The following is a 27,537-nucleotide window of genomic DNA, read 5'->3' on the forward strand; positions in this document are numbered from 1 at the left end:
TCCAACTGCCAATTAGACATTTCAAACTGGATATCCTATGGACATCATAAACTCATAATGTACATAACTGAACTCATATCTTCCCTCCCAAACTCTTCCCTCTTTCTAACTTCCCTCTTACTAATGTTTACAACTATCCTTCCAATCACCTAAGCTGGCAACCTAAGTGTCATCCTTGACTCCTCACTCACATTCACCCCACAAATTCAATCAAATATCAAGTACTGTCATTTCTATCCTGGTCACATTCCTCATACATGCCCCCTTCTCTCCTCAGACAATGCAAATAGACTAATTGGTTTCCCTGCTTTGAGTCTCTCCGCATTCCAATTCATCTTCCACTTAGTATCAAAATGATCTTCCTAAATTATATGTCTGATCATGTCCCTCCCTCCAATTTAATCAGCTCCAGGGGCTCCCTTTTACTACTAGGATCAAGTACAAAGTCCTCTGTTTGAATTTTCAAACCCTTCATAACATAGCCACTTCCTACCTTTGCAGGCCACCTTATTACCCACCACATATACTTTGCCAACCAGTTATATTGGCCTCATTGATCCACACACAGCTTCTCCCAACTTACGTGACTTGGATAAAATTTTAAAACTTTTGCACAAATAAAATCAACAAAGAAAGAATTAGAAGAGAAATAGGAGAGAGGAAACAATGAAGCAAGAAAACCAGTTAGGAGAGTATAGCAAACAGTTCCTGTGAGAGGTCCAACCAAAATGGCCTCACTGATGGTTCTTCCAAACTGCACACTATCTATAGGCCTTGGCACTGGTTGTCCGTCATGCCTCCGAGAATGTTCTCAATCTGCCTGATAAGACCTCAAACTTCCCTCAAGATTCTACTCTACCTTCAAACCTCATACTTCCCTCAAGATTCTACTCTACCTTCAAAGCCTTTCCCAATTCCCCTTCCCACATGCTAGTGCCTTCTCTTTCAAAAATATCTTCTATTCATTTTGTATAAACTTCTAACTGGACATTTTGTCTACCCTTATAAAATGAAGGTTATTGAGGGCAAGGGTTGTTTTATTTTTACCTTTGCATCGCCAGCACCTAGCAGAGTGTGTAGCACATAACAAGCATTTGGTAAATGTTTACTGACTGGTACAAAATAGGTACTTGTTGTTGGATGGATTTGAGAAAGTTGGAAGTGGGAGGGAAGATGGAGGATTCTGGAACTCTCCCCCCTCCCCCATCAAAAACTGGAGTACAGGGGTGGGCGGTCCAGAATGAATTCACAGACTCTTGAAGTCAAGGTGGTAAAGATTTATTATTATGCTTTTCAGTGAGCAAGAGTTCTTAGGAAACCTGCGACCTTAAAGGGGTATAGCTAAAGTTTATATAGGATATTCTATAGTAAAACAAGTGTCAAATATGCTAACTAGGTGATTCAGGACAAGATTAGGGAGTGGACAAAGAGTGGTTAGTTCTTAAAGGAATATTCACTTTTAGTATCTACTGCATATGTATTTTACAGAGTTCAGGGAAAAGAGCCCACAGGGGAGCTACAGGAAGGTGTGGTTTTAAGCCTGAAACATCACTAAATCAAATAATGGTCAGGGCTAACTGAGAAATACTCAGGCCACTCCCATCAATGTCATGTTAAACAAGATAAACCTAAGGGAGTATACATATGTCTAAGACTAGGATACATATTATTGGTCAGTGAGTGGTAAATATCTTTATGACCTAGTACACAGTCTGTTCAGCCAGTACGCAGCTGGTTCAAACTAAAAAGTTCTACAGGTACTGTTGGCTACTCTATCAAAGAAAAATAAAAGTTTTGTAGGGGGAGCCTGTCCTTGGGCTGGGGAGAAACTGCTTGGGATAGTGTTTTGAGGCTAGGAGAAATGTGATTTTTAGAGAAAAATATGATTTCAGAATTGGGGTCCAAGCACAGGCACCCAAGCACCCTATCAGACTGACTGAAGGATTTGAACTAGGGTAGCATTCTGTGAGTGGAAAGGGGACAGATGCAATACATATTGTAGAGAGAGCATGGATAAGATTCATCAGCTGATGGGGGGGGGGGGGTGGAGGATGGCGGCAGTGAGATGCAATCAGAAGGGGAAATGAACCTGGATAACTAGAAGTATTAATAGTATTCTCAACAGAAGTAGTGAAGTTTGCAGGTAGGGTGGTTTTAAAGGAGTAAGATAATTAGCTCTGTTTTTTACAGGGTGAGTCTGAGAAACTGATGAGGACATCCAGGTGATATTCAGGAAAGAGATTAGGGTTAGATGTACAGATCATCACAAAGGTGATAACTGAACCCATAGGAATTCATTAACTAACTAGATAGAAAAGAGAATCTTGGAGGATATCCACTTTACACTCATTCTCCATCTCTCTATGTAACTATGTTAAATTCAGTGAAGTAAAAAGTTGGTTTCTCACACAAGGAAAATCTAGCTTGATCCACTAGGAAAGCATACTTTAGACATACTATATAGAAAATCATTCATTTTTGAAAAGAAACAAATCACCAGCAAGAAACACAGAAAACTATCTTATTTCCAGGTAGCTCAGTTTCGATTTACCTCACCCTACTATGAATTTGTAGGACTTTTCTTATGTCGCAACCAGTTTAATATCTAACAAATGTCCTCATGATGGTTGTTGCATGATTTATTTAAGTGTTAATAAATAATAAAAATCACAAAACTAAAACCCACAATCCTACTGCTGGGATTTGATCTCAAATGTATCATTAAAAAGGGGGAAAAAGGATATTTCTGCTCCAAAAATGATCATAATTATTTTATTTGTATATGGATCATAGATCTAGAGTTTAAAGGGACCTCAGAGGCCATTGAGTCCAATTTTACAATTGAGGAACTGAAAAGTAAAGAGGTTAAAGTGACCTGGTTAAGATCACTCAGGTAAGTAATTGTCAGAGATGGGATCTGAACTCACATCTTCTGAATCCCAAGGCATATCTCCTTCCACTGAACCATTCTGCCTCCTACATAGAAAACATACCAGAACTTTAGAATGAACTTATGTCTTCAATTACTATGGAACGTCTAAATAAATGTCACTTTAGTATAATAGGATAGTATGGTCTCTTGGCAGGTGGGGAGGGAGAAGGGAGGAAGATTCTTGGGACAGTATAGACCTATTATTTCCTGATTTGAAATCCTCCACAGACTTAAATCAGCAATCTCCTGTAACACAAATCCTTAGAAAGTTGCCCAGAGGCCATATGTTGTTACCTGACCATGATCACAGAGCTCATGTGATTTGAATTTGAACTCAGGTCTTCCTGAATATGGGCAGTTAGATAATGTAGTAGGCAGAGTGCCATGAGTCAAAAAGACCTGAGTTCAAATCTGATCTCAGACACTTACTAGCTGCGTGACCCTGGGAAAGTCACTTAACCCTGTTTGCCCTCAGTTTCCTCATCTGTAAAATGAGCTGGGGAAGGAAACAGCAAACTACTCCAGTATCACTGCCAAGAAAATCTAACATGGGGTCACATAGAGTTGAACACAACTGAAACAACTGAACAACAAACTCCTGATTAAAAGACTGGCTCTCAGTCTAATATATCACACTGCTTCTCATAATATCATTAAAAACAAATGTGAAGAACATAACTATAAAAAGACTTTTTATGAAGTGAACTAAAGCATGATTAGCAGCATAAGAACATATATTAATTACAACTAAATTTTTTAAAATCATGTAATTTAGCCATTAGAAGAGACTTCAGCAGCCATCTGTTTAAAGGTCGTTAATGGAATATTATTGAACCATTTAAAATAGCAAATGAAGCATATAAAGATACTATATAAGTAATGCAAAGGAGAGAAAGAGAATTAAAATATGCTTTTTAAAAAAGCTGAACCATATAAAAAGCACTTAACATATATGATCTCATTTAATTCCCACATTTTTTGCTTTTTCTAAGGTAACCAATGATTTCTAAACTACAAATCCTTTTCAGTCTTCTCCCACTTGGTCTGTTTTCTCCCAGTATTTAAGTGTCTTATACAATAAACAGCAAGACATTATCATCCACATCTTAACAGACTAGGAGGCTTGTTTCAATAACCGCAAACATTCCTTAAGCATCAGACATTTTCCAGGTACTGTGTAATTCTAAGACATGGATGAAACAGTGACTGCTCTCAAGGAACTTACATTCTATAGGGAAAAACAACATCTACACATGAGTCTATACAAAATAAATGGAGGAAGAGGCACTTAGATCAAGAAAGTTTTCAAGTTTCACAGCTGAGAGGTGAAGTGAAGCAAAACAGGGAGTCTTTGGAGTGGAAGTGAAAAGGTGGTACATTGTAGGCATAGGGGACTGCCTTTACAAGGGCACAAAAAAGGGAAAATAAAGGTCATGTGTAAGGACAACAAGAAGGCCAATGTGTCCAGATTATAGAGTGCATGAAGGAGAAAAATGCATAGTAAAACTGAGGAGGTTTGGAAGGGGGAAGGGATGAGGGTAGGTTGGCCCTAGGTCATGAAGGTTTTTAAATGACAAACAGAAGAGTTTGTATTTGATCCTAAAAATATACATAAGAAAACAAGAAGCCACTGAAGCTTATAAAGCAGGTGAGGGACATAGTTAGAATTGTATTTTAGAAATAGTACCTTGGCAAGATGGCAGAGTAGAAGCAGGGACCTTCTAGAACTCTCCCCCCAAACCCCTCAAAAAACTGTAAGAAATGACTCTAGACAAATTCTAGAGCAGCAGAAGCCACAAAATGACAAACTGAAGCAAATTTCCAGCCCAAGATAACTTGGAAAGTCGACAGGAAGGGTCTATCGCACCAAGTTGGGAGTGGAATGCAGTTCAGTGTGGGCTAAGCCAGCATGGATGGAGCTAGAGCTGATTTGCTGGCAGCAACAGCAGTTTTTGGACTTCTCAACCCATAAACACCAGATAGCTTCAAAGGTCAACGGGAAGGGTCTCTCATCTGGCTGAGTGGGGAGCATGGTACAGTCCCAGGCCAAGCTCCTGCCCCAGAATGGTAGCAGCCACTGCTGAAGCAGAGGCTGCTTCTGGAGCTCCGCAATTAACAAAGAGCTCAAAAGTCTAGTAATTGGCTTGGGAAAATGAGCAAACAGGGGAAAAAGAAACAGATTATAGATTCTTACTTTCTTGGTGAAGAGGTATTTTCTTACGTCATACAACAAGGAAGATCAAAAAATGCAACAAGAATTAGACAACAAAGCCAAAGCTCCTGCATCCAAAGCCTCCAAGAAAAATATGAATTGGTCTTAGGTCATAGAAGAGCTCAAAATATATTGTGAAAATCAAGTAAGAGAAGTAAAGGAAAAATTGGGAAGAAAAATGAGAGTGATGTAAGAAAATCATGTAAAACAAGTCAAAAGATTGCTAAAGGAAACCCCAAAGAAATGCTGAAGAAAATAACATCTTTAAAATGAGACTAACTCAAATGGCAAAAGAGGTCCAAAAAGCCAATGAGGAAAAGAATGCTTTAAAAAGCAGAATGAGCCAAATGGAAAAGAGGTCCAAAAGCTCAAAGAAGAAAATAATTCCTTAAAAATTAGAAGAGAGCGAAAGAAATATTACTTGGAAGTGAAGGACTTGAGGCAGGCAACCAATGTAGAGGTTAATGCAATAAATAGTGCATGCAAAAGGTAAAACAGGACTTGAACTAAGAAAGTAGTTTAAGAATGAACAGATATGAGAAATATGGTATAGGCAGAACTGAAAAGAGTTGGTAATGGACTGGGTGTATAGGTTGAGGGGAAATTGAGGAGTCAAAGTTGTGAATCTGGGTGACTGAAAAGAATGGTGGTGGTGCTGTTAACAGAAATAGGAAGAGGGGTGGGTTGTGAGGTGAGGATGATAATGAATTTCTTTGGAAATGTTGAATTTGAGATGCTTAACAGAATATCCACTTGAAAAACTTGCAACTGGTGATACAGAATTAGGGCTCCAAAGAAAGATTAGGGCTGGATATATAGATCTAGCTATTATCTGCATAACATGACAGTTGAATACACGGTTATTGATGAAATCATTGTAAGGGGGGGAGGGGGGAAGAGAGGGAGGGGGGGGGGAGAGAGGGAGAGAGAGAGAGGAGGGTCCTGGAGCATTCTTGAATTTGGAGGGACAGGTAGGTCATGGGGAAGTCAAAAAACTAAAAAAAAAACACCAGTGTCTCCTCTCCAAGGAAAGAGGGGAGGGGAGAGTATACAGAGGGTGGTCAACAGCATCAAATACTAGAGAGGTTATAAAGGACAGGAACTGAAAAAAGGCCAACAGACAGGGCAATTAAGAGATTGTTGGTAACCCTCCAGAACAGATCAGAAGTCAGATAACAATGTACCATACCATATTATAAAGGTGAATGAGAGAAGTGGAGGTAGTGTGTTATAAACACAGATATAAGATAGATTGAGGGTCAAATGAAGAGTTTCATTTTGTGATACAGAGTGGGAAAGATGTGGTCATCTTTTCAGGCAGCAGAAAAGGAGCCAGTACAACACAGAGATGGTAAATTAGAGAATCTGGAGAGGTGATGATTTCAGGAAAGGCGATTGGAGGGCACAGGGTCAAGTCCCCACAAGTCCAGAGATCTGCCTTGCTGAGGAATAGCACTGCTTCTTCACTGGCTAGAATAAAAGAGGAGAATGAGAAAGAAAGCCAAAGGACTTTTGAACTCCAGAACAAAGGTAAAGAAGGCCAGGCAGTACAGTGAGAATGGCCAGAGAGCTAGCCTCAAAGTCAAGAAGATCTAGGTTCAAGTCCTGCATCTGAAACATACTTCCTGTGTGATACTAAGCAAGTCACTTCATTTCAAAGGGCTCTAGGCAACTAAGACTAGAGTTGCAAAGAAGGCGCTGACCTAATCCAGAATTTCACAGTCAATTAGGGAAGAGTTAAAGGACTGCCATAATGCAGTAAGGGTCCAGTTGATAGTAGAAAACAATCAGCATGGTTGTGTGACATCCTCCAGCACTGTTCACTATCACTGAATAATAGAATGTAGATGAGAGGGGTGGCCCAGAGTTGGGGCAAAATCAGTGGAAGGGCAAGAGGGCAAAGGATTTAAGAGCAGAGAAAAGCATGTAGTTAAACTCAGCTACAAAGTCAAGACTGAAAAATCTCTTCTCTTCCCAAGATACCTACACTACCACCACCCTCCACAGTCAATTAGGACACTCCTCAACATAACACAACGTACAACCTTTTGACTGAGTCAAAGTTTTACAGAACATATCCTTTTATTAGGGCAATTTGTTCTGTGAAGCTTGGATTCAGTCAAAAGGCTGCATTGTGAGGACCTAGAAGGTCACATGTGGCCTCAAGGCCACAGAGTCTCCACCCCTGGCCTAACTGATTTCCCTCTTTCTAGTACGGCTGCTCAGCAATTTAGCTTCCATATAGTTGTCATATGAATATTCTTAAAACACAGAGCTGTCACTCTTTTTCAAAAACCTTCAGTGGCTCACTATTGTCACTAAGATAAAATATAAACTCCTCAGTCTTGTATTTAACACTAGAAGTATGTGCATCTATTGACACAAAAATATTAATATTTTACTTTGGAAAAAAAATCTCATCTTACTATTGCTGTTTTCTTTGCCTTACAGATAAAAATAGTGCACTGCGTCAATTGATGCAGCTTGGTCCTTTTAAGTACTCTTAAATTCTGGTCCTTCTAGAGTTAAAGAACATCATAATCTGACTCCCACATACTGTTCTAGCCAGATTTTATATTGTTTCCCTTCATGCACACTACCCAGCCAAACTGCCCACTAGCTGTTCCAAGTCATACCGTTGCTAAATGTCAGATACACCATTCAAATTGCTTCACCTATTATTTCTAATGAATTGGTGTAATTTAGTCATAATGTCTATTGTTCTTACTTATTCAACCTATATAACATGATGAAATATTAGTAGAAAAGTAGCATGGCACAATGAATAGAAGAATAGCAGCTGGAGTAATGGTACAGTAGAAAAGATGCTGGTTTTGAGACAAAAGTACCTGAGTTCATATCCCAGCTCTGGCCCTTACTACCTGTATTCCTCTGAGGGCCAGAAGTAGACCTCAGTAAAATGAAGAGCTTGAACCAGATTGACCTTTAAAATCCCTTTCAGTTTAAATCTGTACTCCTGGAAGTCAGAAGACAGACCTAGGCCTGACTTGACCATTTATGAGCTATGTAACCTTAGGCTAGTCACTTAACAGTCTAGAGCCTCATTTTCCTCAACTGTAAAAAATGCAGTTTAATACCTGTCCTGTCTATCTCCTAGGGTTACCATAAGAATCAACTGAGAAAACCTAAATGAAAGTTCTATGTCATGGTAATATTATTGTGAAAAGTCAAATTCACTGAGCTTTATTCTTGTTAGAAATAAAGTTCTTGGTATTTTTTTGCCATCAAATAAACCAGATATCCATGTCAACCTGTCACAAAGTCACAGAATTAGAAAGTATCATCTGGATCTTTCTCATCTGTTAAAAATCCCACCTGTAATATGCTTCACAAGTAGTCATAACGCTTGTGCTTAAAGAATGGAGTGAATCAAGTGAGGAGAAGCCCCCCACATCATGATGTATCCCCTCCTTCCTTTAGATAGCTCTAATTGTTACAAGTTTTTGCTCACAACAAATCCATATTTGCTTTCTACCCATCTGCCCCAGAAGGAGACCTAAGAACATGAAGAACAAATTTAATCCCTCTTCCATGAGAGAACCGTTTAAATACTTGCAGACAGCTACTGTGACCCTCCTGAGAGGCAATATGATACAGGGCTGAATTTGGACATGGAGGGGAAAAGGCTTAAGTGTAGTTCTGCTACTTACTGCATGTGTGACCTTGGGCAAGTCACTTAATCTCGCTCTGCCTGAGTTTCTGCATCTATAAAATGAAAAGCCTAAACTAGATGACCTTTGAGGCCTGTTCCAGTTTTACTTATATGTTCATGTAATAATATTCTCTTTTCCTGGCTAACTATCCCCAATTCCTTCAACTGCTTCTCATATGGCACAATCTCAAGTCTTTTCACCCTCCTAGATACCCTTCTCCAGACACTCATTAACTGATGAGTTAATTGTCACTGTCCTTCCTAAATGTGATTCCCCAAACTAAACATAATAATACTCCATACATGTTCAGATTGAGGGAGATGGAGCACATCAAGACTATCATCATCCTACTCCTGGATATGAGACCTTGCTAATGCAGACTAAGATAGTATTAGTATTAGACTAAGATAGTATTAGTATGACACACTGTTGCCTGATATCGAACCTACAATCCACTGAAACCCCTTATATTTTTTTTGAGTTAAACACCTCACCCCATCTTATTTCTGATTCCTTAAACCCAAGTGTATCCCTTCAAATTTCATTATATATAACTAGGCCAGTTTTCTTTTTCAATTCTTAATATATCATTCAAGTAAATTAGGATTAGCTACACCCCTCAGTTTGCTATCCGCACTATCACCCAATTTTTACCATACTGCCTGCCAACATAAATCAAGACTACCTTTCAAAGACTTGTTAAACTGGATAAAGGATAATTCTGATTTAGCCCCTGCTGGTGAATAGTAGTAATTTAAGAAGCATAGTTCTTAAAGTCTCTAATTATGACTCAGATTCACAATAAAGCCCTAGGAGTCAGTGACTCCTGATTATTCAGTATTCAATTAACAATTCCCAAAATTACTTTAACTTCATTTTTGTTCAACTGTTAATTTAACAAGGCCTATCTAAAACCTAAGTTTTAAAAAAACTATTCATTACATGTATTTACAAACATGAAAAGGTAAATGTGAGCTCTTTTGCACATCACTGTTTAAGTGAAACTTAATATTCTCTATTACTGAAGAGAGAGGGACACATAGCAAAACTAGTACTTAAAAAAATAACGAGTACCTGGTGAATAGTACTCCTACAATTGCTGCCCAGGGTGCTTTGCTTATAAAAAGATGTATGGCAGAGAAAGCCAGCATACACTGAATCCTATAAAAAGCTATCTTCTCTTATCCTACTTTTATATCATCCTCAGTCATCAAAGCTCAAAGCACTACTATCCAAATAGGTCTGAACTATAAAAAGTTAGGTGACAACAGTCACCTTGTACTTGCATATGTCAGAAGGTAATGTAGGCCTGAGGGGTAGACTGGAGTGCAGAGAATAAAGTCAACAGAAGGTGAATGGAAGAAGTTCATTCATTTCCAATAGAAGTAGCATACTGCTTCCATAAATAAAGAAGATATTTTGGATTATTTCTGGTAGTCAGGAGAGACAGCTTCAGAACCAGAAACATTTCTTCATGGTGACAGTACCACACATAACAAGGATCTGGAACAAACACATGACTCAACAGCTCAAGCCCAATCCACAACTGGTAAAACTAGATGCTTTAAATTCTATTTAAACTGTTGCTTCTAATTCTACCTATCCTCGGCATACAGAAGAGAAGCAATGTAGTTAGTGTACCAAGACTTGGATTTGGAAAACCAGCTCAGCCACTTACTAGTGACTTGCCTCTGGTAAGTAATTTTTCTTTTTCTCTTGTAAAGCAAGGATAATATTTGTATTACCTCAGTCACAGGATTTTTTTAATCATTGCACCAAAGTCACCAGGTTTCTTTTCTTCCTTCTGTAGCTGCTAAGGAAAGGAAGTTTTTGTTTGGTTTTTTTGTTTAGCCCAAAAGATATATATTAGCAGGAAAAAAGAAGGTTGGAGTCTGCATATCTTACCACTTAGTAATAAAATCAATGTTCATTAAGTCCCTACTATGTGTGGGGTATATGTTAGGCACTTGAAAAGATACAAAGCTTACCTTAGGACTGTAAGGTTGTGGGGGATCTCAGTAGAGATGGAGAATATGACACATATGCAGGTAGCTATAATTTACAATATATTATGTAAAGTATACAGCATACTATGTAAAAAACTAAAGAAATGTAATATATTACTATTACTGCAACTACTATTACTAATAATAATAATAATGCAAAGTTGCATGTTCTGCTATAGCATCTTGTGTGTTTAGAGATTGGGAGAGGAGGGAGATGATCAATTCAACCCTTTCAGTTCTGGAACTCCCACTGTAGAGTCTGTGCTGCTCTGACTGATGAGTGCCTCTAGCCATATTTCACTCTCTATCCCAACAGTTTTCTAACTGGGGCCCATCCTGCTGCACACTTTTCTCTCACCTTTCAAGCTCTAGAACCATAATCAAAACAAGACTGACAATACTACTGAAAAAGACTTGTCAATCTGCTCCCCTACATATATACTCTCTATCCCTATGACTTTCCAAACCAAAATACTGCTCTTTAGACACTACTCCCCTATGTATGCTGTCTCCTCCTGTTAGAATATAAGTCCCTTGTAGACAAGAATTGTTTCACTTTTGTATTCGGAGTCCCAGCACTTAGCATAGTATAATCATTTAAGAAAAGCATTCATCTATTCAGTCCATGACAATGAGGGTAAAGGTTGTGATACATTTAGAATTCCCTAGTACTCAAGAGGCTCCTAAAGGAATAAATTCTATTCTGCAAAAGTTACTTGTACAACAGAGTACACAGTTCAGTGGAACAACGATCTGCCAACAAGCATAAAATTCAAAAAAAACTATCAGTAGCACTCCTAAGACTACAGTTTCTTCCAAGGACTTAGACTAGACTTGATTCTGATGTTTATTACAAAACCCTAGTCCTTTCTTGATCATTCCTTGGCTTTTTTTCTTCCTTTCTTACATCTAAACCACTATCCAATTCCCTTTCTAATCTGATAACATTATACACATGATGTAATATTTTCCATGTTTAATGTTGCTCTTAGGAGAAATATAACTATGTGCATATGTATATATGTAAAATAAATGTATTATCCATATATACACATATAGATGTAAAATAAATGTTGTTCATGCTATACTTATTCCGATAATATAATTAGAAATTGAATGAATCTCCAGACTAACTCAACATGAAACTAAACCTACAGACAAACAATTGCTAATATTTAAACAGAAAAGGGCTTCCAGTTCCTTTCAGTTTTAAGGTTAGAAAAGACTTCACTTAGGATTATAGGATCATAGATTTAGAGCTAGAAGAGACCTGAAGAGATGACAAATTGAGTAATTTTACAGATGAAGAAACTGAGTCCCAGAGAGGTAAAGTGACTTACCTATTGTCACAAAGGTGGTTAAGCTGCTTTCACTTTAGATCCTTATAAGACACTCTTGGGTACTCTAACAAGGGCATATTAAATATTTATCTGCTTCTTGGGCCTGTATTTGTTTATTCATTACAGTCCACACATAGAGATGGGCTAAGCTCAGGTTTAGAGAATCATTAAAGGTCATTCAGGATCATTAGTATTATTAGCTCTTATTCAACAAACATTTTTAAGCACCTACAATAAATATGCCAGGCACAGTACTCTGATTTTATCCAAGGAGAAAAAATAAAAATAAAATCTTTCCAAAGTGAGAATTATCTCTGCTTGCTTTTAAAGTCAAAAAAGCAAAAATAAGTAAAAGGGTTTATTTTCTATTGATTTTTTGTTGTTGTTTTTTTTTACTTATTCATGTTGCTTTGTTTGAATCAGAAGCAGTGACATTTACATTATTATAAGTTCTTATTTGAAGTGTATTGACTCTGGAAAAAAAATCAGAGTCCAAAGTATCTTAACTGGGGCAAGGCCCTGATACCAACATCATAACAATTAATACTCACATCAGTGAATCACTTTTAACGAAGCATTCATTTTAAATTAATATTATTAAATGTGCATTAAAAAGAACCACAAATATAGTCAGGTGCTCTCCATTAAACTTCCAAGCTACTTCCTGAACTTAAATTCGACTGCCAAATATGCCTCATAGCCATTAAAAGCTGCCATGACACAGCAGTTCCACAAAACCAATTACGCAAAAATTCTGCAAAGGTAATAATTGAGCAGATACAAAATTAACAATCAAACATGGAAACTGTTTCTGTGATGTCCAGATAAAACCAATCAGAAATATTTAACTCCAAAGATTCATATATTTCCATGATCAATAATTCTTTTAAAAACTAATTTATATACATTGTAGATTGGATGAAAATAATAATAGCTAACATTTTCATAGTTCAAAGTGCTTTGGCTTAAGTCTTTAAAAAAGACTAAAAATAAAAACTAAATGAAATGTGGTAATTCAGATGTGAATAATGATATATTTTAAAAACTAAAAAGTGTCCAAAAAATGCACGTGCTTCTCCTGGTTCATACATTGTCTCCATCTACAAATATGCTCAGGTGTCCCATAAAAAAACAAAAACCAAAATAAAGCCTCTTTGACCTTACTACCTCCTCAAGCTAACAACTTCTCTCACTGCATCTTTTCACTGTCAAACTCTTTAGACCTTGTATTTAACTAACTGTCTATTTATTCCATATTTACTTATATATATGTACACGTTGTCTCCCCCAATAAAATGTAAGATCTGCCAGAACACATTGCTCATTTTATCCATTTTATTAGTATCCCCAGAGTCAATCACAGTAAAAGATATTTAATACATGCTTGTTAATTAATTCTAGAAAAATCATTATACATTTCCTCCTTCTACTTCTCACTACTAATTCCTCAACCCCTAGGAATCAGGCTTTTATACCTACAACCCTACCGTAATGACTCTCTATGGTTACTAATGACCTTATCACCAAATGTGGAGGGGAAGAACTTCCTCTGCTCTACTTCTTTTATTCTGGCTCCAAGAAATAGACCTAGGGTTTTTGGTCCTGTGCTGTATTGTATATCCTTTTCTGTTTTAGGTGATGGAGGTGATCTACACAGACTGGGAGTTTGAGCCATGGGGCCATGGAGCCAGGATTGTAGTCAGGATGGCACAGTCAGCCAGGCCAGCATGGAAGCCCTAAGAAGCCAAGGTGCCTGAGACTCATTACCCAAGCGGGTTTTGGACTTGAGACTGTGCTCCATGGAAAACCTAGTGAAGCTATTAATCTAATCCCCTTCCCCTCCCCAGAAACTGAGGTGGTGCAGGAGAAGGAGGAGAACTATGCCTCCCATGTTTTAGAGGAGTAAGTATGTCTATTTGATTATACTTTTTGAAGTAAATATTCCCTTTGTAAAGTTCTCAATTACATGCTTATGATACACACATACATATGGATATGTATGATATATATTCATGTGTATACATATATACATATATCTATACATACTATACACACACACACACACACACACACACACACACACACACACACACACACACACACACACACACACACACACACACCCTAAGCACTTAATAGTCTTTGCACACAGCAATGATAAGAATCGTTTATTAAAGTGAATTGCGGAAATAAGGAGATAGATGGTTTCAGAGTACGCTGGGAAAATCTCTATGAAGTGATGTAAAACAATTTTGAAAGACTTTAGCGCCCTGAATAAAATAATGATAGAAACCAAGAATCCAAAAGAATGAAAATGAAACATACCACTCATCCCCGATAGAGAGGTGATGGACTTGAAATGCAAAAAGAGGAATATTTTCAGATATGTCCAATAGAGGAATTCGTTTTCCTGGACTATGCAGCTACATATTGAGGACTTAATTTTTCAAGTCGTTTGTTTTTTAAAATTTGTTCAGCAAGGGTGTGGGGTAGTGGGAGGGCCAGATTAATTTTTTTGAAAGAAAAATGATATGCTATGATAATCTACATTTATTCCAATATAATTTTTTACTGGGTAGTGATATTGCTCTGAATTAGAATTTAGTCACTGAACCACAATGTCAATGAGGGATGTTGAAAAAATACTGCATTACTGTATCCATCATCTTGGGGTTGTGTGTATGTGCGTGTTTGTGTGTGTGTTTGTGTGCCCTAAAAAAAAAGTATTTTAATCCTGTCTTATTGGGACAGAATTCCTATTGTCAATATTATTAGGAATGAATAGAGTACTTACTGAAAAAAAAATGTGTTAAATGCATAGGATTTAAAGCAGACATAATTTGTATTTTTAAATCATTGTATTGCTAAGATGCTCTGTGCAATAATTTTTTAAAATAAAGTCTTACATGCCAAAACAAAATTAATTTAATTGCCAAATACAAACAACATTCAACTCAGCTGAAAATACCTATCTCTGCCTTCAAAGAGCTTATATTTTTTTAATCCTTTTTTTAAAAGTACACACTTGAATTTTAATAGACATATACTTTAAGTTGTTTCTACTCATTTGAAATAGAACATAAATCTACTATACAAAAACTTCCCAGTTTTGCTGTTTCTAAAATATGCTTTTTATAAAAATGTTTCTAAACTGATCTGAATGCTGTGCCCCACACAGAAATGAAATAGGAGTCAAATTCAATACTTGTAGAAAAGATAGTTCTCAAGCTCAACTTCAGAATTTTCAGTCTTAATATCAACTCTTCCATGATTTTCTTTCCAGACTTTAGTTCTAAAGACATTGCCTTCAAAGTAAAAAGAAATGTTCCAAATTACAGATTTCAAAGCCCAAACATCAGTCCCAAATTGTACACAACAGTAAGTTTTTCCTATACCCAAAGCTTTAAATGTAAAGTTGAAAATACATAGCTTAAATAAAAACAAGATCCCATTACATCTGAACTGTATATTTTAGACCTATGATTTTATGACAGATGACTTTCCAATGGAGAAAGGGAATTCATTATCATATCAGGAGTATAGCAGACTGCAAAAGGGGGATTCAGGAAATGAAAAGTCAAAGAATAAGATGTAAAAAACACTTCTTATTTAGCTAATTCCACCCAGCTGTACTTTAATTCTTACTATGAGAAGCAGATAATATTCTACTTACCCAATGGTAAGTATTTTGCTTGCCCAAACAATTTCACCACAAGTTGAAAGGGAAAAAAAATAGAGAAACAAATACTTAAAAGTTCAAATTAAATTTAACATGGATGAACTATCATCCTCATTTGTAAAATGAGGGGGCTGGACAAGCTAATCTCCAAGTTTCCTTTTAGCTCTTCCTATAATTCTTAAGAAATTTTGCAGGGTTAGTTCTCCAGCTTCCCTTTATCCAAATTTTCAAAGTGAAAGAAACTCATTTATTTGACAACCCCAAAAGAATGTATTTCCTTGTTAGGTAATCAAATTAATTCTTTATCAGTCCCCTTATAATGAAAATTTCAAAACATTAGTTTTTAAGGAAGTAAAAATAATAGCTTTCATACTTAAATGCTCATATTTTTCATCCCTCATAAGGTGAATTATTGCGTGCATTTTTGAATACTTAAATATTTAGAATGTAGGCTTTTTTAAATTTATGATTAAAATATTTCAATTTATTTAGAAATATACAGATTCAGTTAGAGGGTAATTACAAAACAAAGAAAATGAGTGGTTATCAAAGAAAACTAATTACACAAATATTTTTATACCACTATTTAAGGAGTAATTTTCAAAGGATATTAAGTTTTACATCATCATACACTGAAAAGACTACAGGATATATATAGAGTCTGGGAACTTGAGTTTAAATTTTCTCTCTTCCACTAACTACCTGGACAAGTTACTTAATCTCTCTGGCTTTGACTTCCTCAATTTGGATCAGACCACTGAGGTCTTTTCCAGCTCTAAATTCGATGTTTGTATTGGGTTCATTCTAAATCTTTTTTTCTTTATATAATAAAAATAAATCAGTGAAATACAATACAAAGTTTGGTAATAAATCGTTTTTTAACAAGTATCTGAGACCAGGTGCCTTACACATAGTACATTTTCAATAAGTACTTGTGGAATTGAGCTTGTAAATTTTCTGGCTAGACACAGGAATAAGAGATAAAAAGATATACCCCTGCCTGGGAAAACTTTAAACTATAATACTCACTAAATTGCTAAATAAAATTAGTCTTTAAATATTAGCTTCATAGAATCATAACATTTTAGATCTGGAAGTAACTTCAAAAATCATCTAGTCCAGGGGTTCTTCACCTTTTTTGTGTCGTGAACCCCTTTGACAGTTTGGCAAAGCCTATGAACCCTTTCTCAGTATAATATTTTTTAATGCATAAGATAAAATACATAGGATTATAAAGGAAACTAATTACATTGAAATGTAATTATTGATTTAAAAAAAAAGTTCATGGTCACCAGGTTAAGAATTCCTGGTCTATTCCAACTCCTTCATTTGCAGAGGAAAAAACACTGTTTTTCCCAAGGTTTCATGACAAATAGCAGAGCTACAGAATTGGAAGCTTAGTCCTCTTATTCCAAATCCAGTATTTTTTCCATTATTTCACACTGTTTTACCTAACTGGTATAAGGTAAAGAATAACAGACCTAGAGTCAAAGAACCTGAGATTAAGTCCCATATCAGAAGTTTACTGACCATAGGCAAATCACTACTCTGAGAGACTCAAATTCATCATCTGAAAGACAGGGAAAACAATACTTGTGCTACTTATTCCACAGGATTATTTTAACTTTTTTTTCTTAATCCTATGCAAGGATCAACTGAGTCAATCACTCCATCCCACTTAAAGTAGTAAAATACTCTATCTCTGATATCTTTAGATGAGAATATTTCTATTGAATCTGAGGCATTAAACTAATATATGCCCTGTTATACCTGGTATGTCTTCTATGACATAGTAATTTAGTTTGGACCCCTGCATTCAGGTGTCTAGCCCATCAAGAGAGAGAATAATTCCAATCTAGCCCCTGAAAGGAGATCATTCAGTGTGAGGAAACAGAAGGAATCGCAAGATAGGAAGACAAGAACCTGTGTTTCTTCTCCCTCAACCCTATTCCTTGAATAGACTATGATAACAAACGTTGAAAGGCCTAGGATTTAGACTGCCTATTCATGTCCTAGCAGCATCCCTAGAATAGCTGATGTCAGTGTTTTCATCAGGAACTAAAGACAAGATAGACACACTGGAGAAACTCGGCTTCAAGATTCTACAAGGAGCCTAAAGGAAAACTAAACTATCCTTTAGGAAAATTTCACTGATGTCCCTCAAAGAGGAGAAAAATATTTCTAACAAGAGTAATTCGAGTAGCTATGTGAGTCCCTTTGCCACATGTATTCTAAGTTTGAGCCCATGTGCCCCGGAACTGTTTATACGTCTGTGCGACAGTGCCTAGTGGGGCAGTTTGGGAAAATGTTTTGTATTAATTCTTCTTACTCTTCCATTTTTAGTAAATGCTCATTTCTAAAAGTCAATTGAATCTGGCTAATTGCTATCTACTGATTATCAATGGGAGAAACAACCCAGTGAGAGCTCATGAGCTATAGCATTAAAAAGACACCTAGAAATCCCCAGTCTAGGAGGATTCTGAGGGGAAAAGCAGCAGTTACCTTCTGGGGACACATTTTTTCAGTGAGAGTGAAGGTTAGGTGATCTGCTCCGGATGGTGTGCTACACTGAATTTGACAAATGCCAACAAATAGGAATATCTCCACATACAAGAAACACAATACATCTCTATTATGATTCTGCTCATTCAACTCTTCATTAGTTCATATTGTTCAGTCATTCAGTTGTGTCCAATTTTTTGTGACCCTGTATGGTGCCTTGGTAAAGACATTAGAGTGGACTGCCATTTCCTTCTCCAGTCGTATGGCAAACAGGTTTACTTGCTCAGGGTAACACAGCTAGTAAGCATCTGAGGCTGAATTTTAACTCAGGTCTTGCTGACTCCAAATCCAGCAATCTATCCACTGAAATACCTAGCTGCCTCCAAGGCAAACAGAGTTTAAGTGACTTGCCCAGGGGCACACAGCTAATAACTGTCTGAGGCCAGATTTGGACTCAGGTCTTTCTGACAACAGACCAGTGCTCTATGCACTAAGCCATCTAGCTGCCTCAGTAATTTATATAGATGCTACTATATAAATTATTTTTATTATAGCAAGGAACCAAAAACTAAAGAGGTACCCATCAATTGGGAAATGGATACATGGTATATAAATGTAATAGAATATTACTGCCCTGTAAAAAATGACAAAAAGGATAGTTTTAGAGGAAAACAGGAAGATTTGAACGAACTGGTACAGAGTAAAGTAAGCAAAACTGGAAAAACAATTTATAAAATAATGCCAACACTGTAAAGAAAACCTTGGAAGACTTAAAATCTATGATTAATGCAATGACTAATCATGATTCCTAAGGACTGAGGAAAAAGTATACTATCTACCTACTGATAGAGGTGATGGACTCAAGATACAAAGTAAGATATATTTTTCATAAATAAAAAGAGATATTTTTTCAGACAGACAATCGAAGGAATATGTTTTGGATATACATATTTCTTACATAGGTTTTTTTTTAAATTTCCCCTTCCAATTTAGGAGGTAGAATGGGAGGGAGAAGAAGGGAGAAGAAATGAAGGATGGAGGAACACAAGGAAACAAGAAGGTCACTGAAGCACTTATTTTTTTTTAATTATACAGAATAAGACAGAAATATAGATAGAATTAGAGACAAGTCACACAGTGTTGAAAGCTATATGCTGAACTTACATATTTAAAAAGAAAAGCAGTCTGTACATAACAGATCCACAGTTTCATATGCAAGCTTTTTTTGTTCCACTACATATATGGAAAAGCCCTTTTCAGGGTATTAATTAAGTTCAAAACATTTTAAACTTAATAAAAAGGAAAATAGTGCTGCTATATTTTTGTACATATAGGTCAATTTCTTCTTCTTGGTATCTTTAGGGTATGATCTTAGTAGCAGTATCATTAGGTAAAAAGTTATGCACAGTTTTGCCACTTTGGGGACAAGAAACAATTTATGGTTCCACCAAATGTACATTAGTGCACATTAGTTTTTACACAGTCCTTCCAACAGCTCTCGTTTTCTGTTTTGTCACAGGTCTTTTTCTTCTTTATTGATATCATCAGGGTGTAAGCCTAGAATTAGCATAAATGAGTCAAGTGCTATAGATCTCAGACAAAGCAAAAGCAAAAATAGATCTACTTAAAAGAGATAAGCAAGGAAACTATATTTTGCTTTGGTACCACAGACAATGAAGCAATATCAACACTAAACATACATGAACCAAATTATATAGCATCCAGAGTCTTAAAAGGAAACAGAAAGAAATAAGACAGTAAAACTATACTAGTGGGGGACCTCAACTTTCCCCTCTCAGAAGTGGATAAATCTAACAAAAAAATAAACAAGGAAGTTAAGGAGACAGAATTTTAGAAAAGTTACATATGATAAGCCTCTGGAGAAAAATGGGAATAGAAAGGAATATGCCTTTTCCTCAGCAGTAAATGGCAACTATGCAAAAACTGATCACATATTAAGGCATAAAAACCTTACTACCAAATGCAGAAAAAGTCTATGCACAATTTAGTGACTTTGGGGACAATAAACAATTCATAGTTCTACCAACTGTATGTTAAGCTGATCAGCATAAGGTAGAGTCTCAAGAGTTTTTTAAATTTGGATTTCTATTAGTAGAAATTTGCATTTCTGTTATTAGATTTGTAATATTTTTCATATGGTTTCCGATAGCCTAAATTTCTTTCTCTGAAAACTTCCTGTTCATATTCTTTGACGATTTTGTACTGGAGAATGACTATTTTGGAGAATGGATTACTATGAAGAAATTTCTTTGCAAACATTCAAGTGTTGTATAAGAGTGTTATTATTTGAATAACATTAGCTAAAATCAATAAATGATGTAACTTCCCACTTCTCCCATTTTCCAAAGGTGAACAAGAGATATATGCTAAGTAATGTTTAACTCCATTAAATTCTTTCAAAATTGAAAACATAACATACTGATCAAAATGTATATTTCATTTCCACTGCTCTTCCAACTCTACCTGTCCCCTTCATCTAATAGGCACAAATAGTGGACAGTGCAGATATGGCACTGTGCTACTCCACTGTGTGTAATGTGGACTTTAAGAAACATTTATTAAGCACTTAGTAGGTTACAGGGAGTGTGCCAATGGATGGAACTCTAAGAAAGGTGAAAAGATTGGCCTTGTCTCAAAAAGCTCAGATTCTAATTGGGAGAAGAGGAGATAATGTGTAAACAACTGTAAACATATAAGATATATAGATACTACATGGAAAGCAATTTCAAAAAAAATATTAACAAAGTAGGGGAGAATCAGAAAAATGAAGGCATTAACAACAAAGTGAGGATCAGGAAAGGCTTCCTACAGAAGACAGAATTTGAGCTAAGTCTTGAAGAATATCAGGGAAGTTAAGTGAAGAGGGAGCAAATTCTGGACATGAAAGGCAACCGAGCAAAGGCAAGCATGAGTCAAGATAGTGCCAAGCACCAGTGTAACTGAAGCCCAGAATTTGTGGAGGGACTGAATTGTAATCGGGCTGGAAAATAGGAAGGAGCAAAGGAATGAAGGGCTAAACAGAGGACTTTATATTTAGTCCTGGAGGCAGGAGGAAGGCACTAGAATTTATTGCATGGGGGAAGGAGTGGGGAGAAGAGATATCAGACTTGTACTTTTAGGAAAATCACTTTGTACAGAGTAAGCACTTATTAAATGTTGAGTCATAACTGTAGAGATTACACCTCGGAGAGGATTGGTAAAGTACTCATAAATCTCCCTTGCATATCCTTAAAAAGGAGAGATTCTCTTGAAAAGGCTAGTATTTTATTAATTCTATCAGCTCCATAAATAAAAAGACTATTTTTTTATTTTTAAGTAATATTTTATTTTTCCCCAGGTGCATGGAAAAACAATTTTTAACATTCCCCCCCTTTTTTTTTAAGTTTCAAGTTCCAAATTCTATCACACCCTCCCTGAGACAGTAGGCAATCTGATACAGGTCATAAATGTGCAATCATGTAAAACACTTCCATAATCACTTTGTGAAGGAAGGAAAAAAGGGAGGAGAAGGAGGGAGGGGGAGAAAAGGGGAGAGAGAGGAAGGGAACGGGAGAGAGAAGGAGAGAGAGGGAGAGACGCAGACTTCAGTATGAATACAGGCGATTAGTTTTTTTCTCTAGAAGAAAATAGCATTTTTCATGATGAGCCCCCTTTGGGATTGTCTTGGATCACTGCGTTGATGAGAATTGCTAAATCATTCACAATTCTTCATCGAACAATACTGCTGTTACTGTGTACAATGTTCTCCTGGTTCTGCTCACTTCACATATCAGTTCATATGAGAAGGGACTATTTTTGCTTTGTTTTATCTTTGTAACTTCCAGCTGTTACTGAAACCAGCACATAGGTGATTAATAAATGTTTCTCCTTAATATAGATGAGCAACACCAAAAACTATATCTTTGACAAGAAGTGAACTTTCCTCATCCTGGATGTTACTGAGTTAATCCCATAACTTTAAAGAAGTTCACAAATCACCGCAATTAACATCTCATTGATGCTAAAGATAATAACTTTTACTTGCCCTTTAAAGAGAAACTAGAAAGGTGGAGAGAAGTAGAGCTGAAAGAGGATTAGGATAGAAAACTCAGCATTTATGATGTCTCTCCATGGATACTATGAGGGCTCAGAGAAAGTAGAAGTTGGAGGTACAAATGAAACTCCTACATTAATGTCGTGTTCTTAAGTCAACCATTTCTGGACTCAAGTGAATCCAACAAACATTTATTAAGTACTTACTACATGCCAGGGACTGTGCTCAGCACTGGGATACAAAGCCAAAGGGGAAAAATGGTCCCTGATCTCAAGGTGCTCAAATTTTTTTGAGATACATTTAAAAAAATGAATATATACAACATAATTTAAGTGAGAAAACTAAAACCAGGGGGAGCAGGAAAGGCTTCCCACATAAAGTGGCACCTGAGTTAACCTTGAAGGATGCTAAGAATTCTAAAGATACAATTGAGGACAGAGGGTATTCCAAGTACGAAGGACAATTCGTTCAAATGAAAGATGAAATACTAAGATCAGGGAACAACAAGTAAGTCAATTTGGCTGGAAAGTAAGGTGTGTAAAAGAGACTAATGTGAAACTAACTCTGGAAAGGGAGACCAGGACAATTCCAAAAGTTTGCATTTTATTCTAGAGGCAACAGGAAGCCACTGAAATTGAGCAAGGAAGTGGCTTGGTCACACCAGTGTTTTCAGATCATTTTGGGAACTGTGTGGAGGATGTATCTCAGAGGGTAGAAACTAGAGGCAGGGAGATGAAGTAAGAGATTACTGCAATAGGACAAGTGAAAGGTGAAGGCTATGTAGACAAAGCTGAGTTCTTGAATCAAGTAGAAGCTACAGAATGGTGAGGGACAGAACCATGTGAGGAATCAATCTTGATCTTGCCCTTCACTGGCACTGTGTAATGTGGGCTTTGCAGGTCTGATAAAAGTGTTAGCGATGCTTTTGGAGGAGATGGGGAAGTTCAACCCCAGTGTAGTTGAATTTGAATGGCTATCTATTTATAATGGGAGGAGTGAGTGGGTGGAAGGAGAGAAGATGGAAGCCTACTGAAAAGGAAAAAAGTTCTTTTGACTGCGTATGGCTTCAGTCAGGTTCAAGTCCTCGGCTTTATGGGTGGAGGTGCAGGGTTCCCCTGCAAAACAAAGTGTACTTTATCTTTGAGGGTTTCTTAACTTGAGTTCTTGTCTGAAAGCTAAAGGTCTTCAACATTTTCTGTAGAGGTCTAGGCAACAGTCAAACTATCAATGTTGACAGGGGAAACTGATTGCAGTTCATTACTCACAAATCTCCACTACTGAAACCGGTCCAAATAAAACCAGAGTTTCAGTTCTGAGTCTCCACTTACAAATTAAAATCATTTCTACTCAAAGGGGGAAATATCCTAGATATCCAGAAGGATACATGTATTTACCATGTTTTAGAAGAAACAAAACTCTTGTGTAAACACACCGAGTCACTGGGGTTAAAAAAAATACAAAAATAAATAGTTACTTATTTTGAAAAGAAAATATTTTGTTCACAATGAAAACAGCACTTAGTCCTACAATTCTACAAATCTAAATCTCTAAAAAAAATAAATTTTGAAAGGGAAACTGTAGTTTTGAGTTATAATGACAGGATATAAAAGGAAGTTTCAGTTTACAGTACTACTAGATGGCATTTACACAGCTTGAAAATACCTTAGATACATGATCTTATTTGATCTTCACAACTATCCATCCAAGTTAGGTGCTAAAAGTAAGTACTGTCCCAAGGTCACAGGAAGGGAAACTAAGACTCCGAAAGTTAAGACATTCCTCATGGTCACACAGCTGTTAAGTATCAAAGGCAGAAATCAAGCCTAGATCTCCAAGGTCAGAAACATTTCTTACCACTTCCCAGTGTCTCTCCAATTAAGGTATTGTAAATTATGAACATTCAATCAAAGTGATAATTTATTATACCACTTCTGTCCCCCAAAAGCTTTCATGCTAATCTAAATTTGCCTTCTTTATACTATCAGTCTAACTTTATAGACGTGTAACAAAGTCAAAAGTGAAATGATTTTTCAGTATCTTCTGGCTCCTAGTACAGTGTTCATTTTGAACGTTAATCAGAAAATGTAATCTTGGTTTCCTATGAAATTAGCATTTTTTACCCACTTATCCATTCTTACCTTCTCTATTTTGGTCAAGGGCACCACAATCCTCCCAGTCACATCAGGTTCCCAACCTCTGAGTCATCCTCGATCAAATAAGGTAAACAATGTACAGCACTTTGCAAACCTTAAAATTCTATGTAAATCTTAGCTATTATTATCTTCACTCTCCCTTATTCCACTATATCCAACCAACTGCCAAATATTGTTGATTCTCTCCCTCTCTCCTCTCTCTTAACAAGGCCATCACCCTAGCTTAGGCTTTAATAGCCTCTCATCTGAAGTATTAAACTGATCTTCTGTTGCCAGTCTCTCCCCTCCAATTCAGCCTCTATACAGTTGCCAATGTGACACTCTAAAGCACAAGTCTGACTACAACACTCCACTACTCAGAAGGCTCCCCAAACGACTCCAATAGCTTCCTATTATCTCCAAGATAAAATGCAAATTCCTCTACTTGTTATCCAAAGTTCTTCACAATCTGGCTCCATCCTACCTTACTAGACTTATACATAATAACCTCTACATTCCAGACAAACTACCTTATTTACTATTCCTCATACACAACATTCCATCTTCCATTTCAGTGCCTTTAACTCAAGCCTGGAATGCACTCCTTCCTTACTTCATCTTCTTAGAATCTCTGGCTTCCTTTAGAGACCAACTCAAGAGTCACCTCCTAAGAGTGGGGGGTGGGTGGGATACCCTTTCTCCATTACCTTGTATCTACTTATTATAGATATCATATATTTACTTAATATGAATATACATTTTGTTTCCCTTGGGAAAAAAAGAGGAGAAGTACTGTTTAATTTTTTTCTTTGGAATCTCAGCATTTAGGACATATTGTACCTGGCATGTATTAGGCATTTAATAAGTCCCTGTTGGTTGGTATGTCTGTAACATTTACCCTTTTAATCTCCTTGATTAAATGATCAAAATCACTAAAAATTATTTTGCAATTATTTTAACTACCCTTTCCTAACTTCTATAAATATAACAAGCATATTCTTACTCTTGAAGGCCGAAATTTAAATGAGGAGATTTGAACACTCATTCCTCCTGAAATCAGATTAGCCACTCTTGAACATTTCAAAACTCTTAGGAAAACTGAAATGGAGAGGCAAAAAAGCTAAAGACAATCACAATTTAAAACAAGTTTTTCCCCTTTGTTACCTCCTTAGGAAGAATTCGAAAACTGACTTCATGGTCGAATTAAATCAACAGAGTATAAATGGCACAATTTCCCTTAACCTTACTTCAAAATGGAAAAAGTTCATTTCTCAATTGGTTTGTGCTGGTGAGGGAAAAGGGATGAGTCTTTCAAGAAAGAAATGTCAATGTAAAATGGTCCATATTTTACCCTTGTGGAAAAGGTAAACATTGTGAGGAAGGGAAGTACTGGAAGAAATAATTTTTTTTTCCAATTACAGTCACTGACTGGAATGTATTTGTTAAGAATAGATCCAGAGATAAATTTGGTGTATTATAACTGTAAGCTAAAAGAAATTAAACTATCTACTGAAGATGAGGTATAAACGTATATGTGGAAATACAATGCTTTTCTCATTCAAACAATGATTAGGTGACCTTCAAAACACTTGTACAATATTACCAACTAATCTTCACAGTTCTCAGAGTACGAAATAGAAAACACAAGAATATCGGTTTCTGACTTGTATGGGGAAAGGTGAAATCCCACTGACAATAGGGAAGTAATAGTATTCCCAATGGAAATAAGCATCTACTTACTAGAACAGAAGAATAAATGATAAGACACAAAACAGGTCGTAGGTTGGCAACGGGAAATCAAGCGCACACACCTGCAGCTTTCAAAGATGAGCCCCCACCTCCATCCAGACCCACCAGACCTATTTAAAAGCCCCGCCTATACCTTCCCGGACTTCCACGCATGCTCAATCAACAAGAGATAAAACTTCCACTCCTTTCAGCGGGGAGCAGAAGCACAACAAAAACCAGGAATTACCAGCTGGAGTAGGAGACGCGGGAGATGGGGGAAGGCAGAAGCTATCAAGCGAGTGGGGATAACTTTTCTCTTCTTTTTAAAGTTTTCTCGGGGCTCAGAGCCTGGGTCGCCCCAGGGAAGGGCGGGGGACGCGACGGGACCCCCCGCAGCCTGCCAGGCCGCCTCTCGAGCCGGTGAGCTGCTCCTGCAGACACCAGGGGCAGGATGAGGCCTAGCGCCCCGCAGCGGGGCCTGTGACAGCCCACAGGCCCCACCCCTGGGGGCGGGCGCTGCCGACGACGGGGCGGCCCGGAGGGCGGGGAGGGAGTTCTCCCCTAGTGTTTAGAGCGAGGGGAAGAGGGGAGTGATGGACCATCTTCCCGGGTGGTCAGGGCCGGGGGCGCCTCTCGCAGCGCCGGCGCGGGCTGCCGCAGGGGCCTCTGCGTTCCCTAGCCCCGCGGGCCAGGATTGGACCACTCCTGCCTCAGAACCGCAGGGAGCTCCCTCCGCTTCCGTCAGGATGGAGGCCTAATAGGGGCGGGGGAGGTCTCCGGAGCCCCCGAACCGATCTCCCACTCCCCACCCCACCCCCAGGCCTGACTGAGGTCCGTTGCTAAGGGGGCCTTTCCTTGGAGACCGAAGAGGGAGGGAGGGTCTCCTTCCGGTCTGAGGGGAAAGGGGGAGGGAAGCACTCACCTGTGCCCGGTGTCTCCCGATGCCGGCGGTGACTCTCTTTCCCCACCCCCCCAGCCCCCGCCCCTCAGTCCTGGGACCCACTGACACAGAGACGGAAGTGCGGCCGGCCGCCACACTGAGTGACAGCTCTCCCCAGCCAATCAATGGGCTCGGCTCCGAAGCGTAAGCCGCATCACAGCCAATCGACGCCTCGCAGAAGAGAGTAGGAGGCTGAACTATGTTAATCTGTTCACCTTCCCGCCCCTCCCCTCCCTACTCCTCCACCCGCACAGACTTTGCAGTCCCACCCCCACTGGGGGAAGGGATGAACCGAGCGCCCAATTACTGTTGATGTGGGCGGGGTTATGCAGATGACG

The 27,537-nt window shown here is 37.7% G+C and overlaps 1 protein-coding gene across 3 annotated transcripts in view; it reads right to left on the reverse strand.

Annotated features, from left to right (window-relative positions):
• Positions 1-27,274, reverse strand: part of OSBPL2 (oxysterol binding protein like 2) — a 111,541-nt gene extending 84,267 nt beyond the window's left edge. The window contains exon 1 of one of the 3 annotated variants that reach the window (XM_072633358.1): positions 27,182-27,274. The gene's annotated coding sequence lies outside the window, so the exon portion shown is untranslated. Of the gene's footprint in view, positions 1-26,506; positions 26,759-27,181 lie in introns of those variants that run through there. The other 2 variants (XM_072633361.1, XM_072633359.1) reach the window with 2 other exon arrangements.
• Between the last annotated feature and the right edge of the window lie 263 nt (positions 27,275-27,537).

Source organism: Notamacropus eugenii, chromosome 1 (genome assembly GCF_028372415.1).
Source record: "Notamacropus eugenii isolate mMacEug1 chromosome 1, mMacEug1.pri_v2, whole genome shotgun sequence".
NCBI lineage: Eukaryota > Metazoa > Chordata > Mammalia > Diprotodontia > Macropodidae > Notamacropus > Notamacropus eugenii.